At 49.9% G+C, this 3,164-nt stretch overlaps 1 pseudogene; it reads left to right on the forward strand.

Moving 5' to 3' along the window:
• Positions 1-403: 403 nt before the first annotated feature.
• On the forward strand, positions 404-2,846 carry LOC142890668 (leucine-rich repeat and coiled-coil domain-containing protein 1 pseudogene; annotated as a pseudogene).
• The last annotated feature ends 318 nt before the right edge of the window (positions 2,847-3,164 follow it).

Consider the following 3,164-nt stretch of genomic DNA (forward strand, 5'->3'; position numbering starts at 1 on the left):
AATCCCTGTTAAGAAGGAAAATATTCCCACGCATGAGGATCTGAAGCAATGGCCATATCTAAAGGAGGTAAAACTCAATCCAATCAATTCTGATATCGGCTTGCTTATCGGCAGCAACGTTCCAATGGCACTGGAACCTTGGAAGGTAATTAACAGCAAGCAAAATGGACCTTATGCCATTAAGACAGCCTTAGGATGGACTGTAAATGGTCCCTTTCGAAAAACAAGTCTCTCCAAAAATGGTAAACGGGTTGTCATGGCTCACAGGATCTCTGTTGTCAGGCTGGAGAACTTGATACGACAGCAAATCAAGCAAGACTTCCCGGAGCGTGAGAAAGAAGAGCGTCTTGAAATGTCGCAGGAGGATAAATTGTTCATGGAAAGTGTTTCTGCATCCATCAAAATGGTAGATGGACATTACAGCATTGCTTTGCCATTAAAGAAAAGGGACACACAATTTCCAAACAATCGTTGTGTAGCTGAAACAGTGGACTCTGTCAATGAAGAACGCATCAAAAAACTGGAGGAACAAGTTTACCAGCTCATCAAGTTGACCCCTGCTGATAAAACAACCAGTAGCTCCTCTGCTGTCGTGACACAACAAATCTTCAAGAGGGACACGGATCACACGTCAGAGAGCGAGTGTGACAGTGGGAAGGAAAACCGGAGGCGGTCCAGGATCCCCAGACATCGCAACAGCCTTACGAAGAAGGGGCCTGCCAAGGAGATCAGAAGCAGGAAATCAGACAGTGATCCACAGTGTCGCGTCGAGACGAGTTCAGAGGCCACAGTGAGAACCCGGAAAAAAGTAAACATTGCACGCGGCGCGAAAGCAGTCGAGCCAGTGAGAAAGTTCCTGCAAAGAGCCATTGGAGCCTCTGTTGACGTGACAAGTAAACCCAAAGATGAGGCAGAAACCTACAGGACTATCTTGGAAGAGCGTGACCAGGAGAGAGAGCGACGCTGGAAGGCAGAGCAGGCCGTTAGGAAGCTCACAGACGAACTCAAGTGCTGGCAGACCAAGGCCAGCAAAGAAAAAGATCTTCAGAGTTTGGCCCTTCACACCACTGACAGATTGAAAGAACTGTTGCTGAGGGAGCGGTCAGGGCGCTGTGAACTGAAAAATCGTGTTGAGGAGCTGGAGGCGAGGTGTCGATCCCTCACCCAGCAGGTGGAGCAAGCCCGCACCAGCGAAGAGCAACACAAGGCTGCATTGCACAGGCTGGAGGAAAACATCTCCCAGGGGGAGTCACTGAGGGCGCAACAGCAAGCCGAGGAGGAGAAGCGACAGCGGGAGCTGGGGAACAAAGCAGCAGTTCTGAGGAGAGAGCTGGACATCCAGAGAGCAGCGGTGCGCCAGCAGAAAGACAAACTTCAAAAGCTGCACGAGCTCTTGGTTTCCAGGGAACAGGAGCACAGGAAACAACTGGACTTGCGGCTGCAGCCTGATGGGTCAGATTTCCGCCAAGCAGTTGCCAAAGAAGTTGCATTCATGGAGCAGAAACACGGCCAAAGGGAGTCTGAGCTGCAGGAGAAACTGGCAGAGGGCAAGAAACAGTACGCTGCCCTGGAGGACGAGTTCCGCATGGCGCTCACCATTGAGGCTGCTCGCTTCTCTGAGGTCAAAGACGTTTGTGACCAGATGACCGAGGAGCTTGTGGGTCACAAGGCGGCATTTACTCAGTTCCAGGAGAAGGAGAAGAAATCTGCCTCTCTGGTGCAGCAGCTGACAGCAATGGTCAAAGAACAGAACAGCCGCATCTCTCAGTTGAACAAAGCCAAAAATGACACTGTGACAGATCTGAAGAGCCGCTTCCGTTCCTTGGAAGAAGAATTGCAGCAGGACAGACGTGCGAGTCTGCAGCTGGAGCTGCTGAAGAAAGAGAAGGCACAACTGATGTCTCAGCTCACAGCCCACGAGTCTGTGATAGACGGCCTCAGGGCAGAGAGGAAGATCTGGGGCCAGGAACTCGCTCATCAAGGAGTGTCCTTGGCTCAGGATCGAGGACGTTTGGAAGCCAGGATAGAGGTGTTGGGTGCTGAGCTGGAGAGTCGGAAGAAGCAGAGTGAGAGGGACGGCAATGCCCTCAAAATTAAAGCCAAAATAGTCGATGACCAGACTGAATCCATCCGCAAACTTAAAGAGGCCTTGCAGGAGCGTGACGACCAGCTACGGAGGATGCGTGAAGAGGCAACGCAGGCCCAGAAGAGGTTCCAGCAGCAGCGGGAGGAGGACCGCGCTCAGCAGGCAGAAGCCAGAGAGCAGTTGGAGCACTTGAGCCTCCGCAAGGAGGAGCTCAAACAGCAGCTGGTGGACAAGGATGTCGAGTTGGAAGAGGCCAAAAGAGTTCACGGTGAGACAATCAAGAAGTGGCAGGAGAAGACAGACTTCTTGACTCAACTGGAGAGCCAGGTGAAGCGCATGAAGGAGAAGTTTGAAGCCAAGGAACTTGTGTTGCTGGAAGAAAGGAATAAAGCAACCGATGCACAAAGGGCTGCAGTAGCGAAGTTGCACAATACTGGACGACTGTTACAGCAAAAGGAGGTGGCGTCAAGTTCAGTACATGGCAGATGTATTTTGGAGAAGATGGATAAAAGAATATCTGCCAGAACTGCAACAAAGACAAAAATGGACAAGGAAGATACGAAACTTCAAAAAAGGAGACATCGTTTTAATTGTGGACGAAATGGCACCAAGAGGATCATGGCTTATGGGCCAAGTGACTCAACCCGTGCCTGATTCCAAGGGAGCCGTAAGACAAGTACAAGTTCGGACCAAGACCAGCACTCTTTGCCGGCCTATCACCAAACTCGTGCTTCTTCTGGAGGCATCAGAAGGAGACTAACGCATATACATGCCAAACACACACTCACACCCGTCCCCGCACAAATTCACGCACACACACTTCCCTTTCCCACCACACACACCTACAAGTAGCACCTGAAGATTCACTCACACATATGCACACATCTTGGACTCATCAACTGTTGCAGATCTTCAAAAGAGACTGAAAAGTTTGCAATATTGTGAAAAAAAAAGAGAAAAAAGAAAGAAAAAGGACGATAATATTGTAAAAGATGTGAAAGAACTTTGGCTCCTCTGTTTTGTTTTGATAATTGACATTTGTTTCCTGCATGCCAATTAGGGGCCGGAATGTTGGAGC

Source organism: Nelusetta ayraudi, unplaced genomic scaffold (assembly GCF_046127955.1).
Source record: "Nelusetta ayraudi isolate G7.1 ecotype Tasmania unplaced genomic scaffold, CSIRO-AGI_Nayr_v1 ptg000003l, whole genome shotgun sequence".
NCBI lineage: Eukaryota > Metazoa > Chordata > Actinopteri > Tetraodontiformes > Monacanthidae > Nelusetta > Nelusetta ayraudi.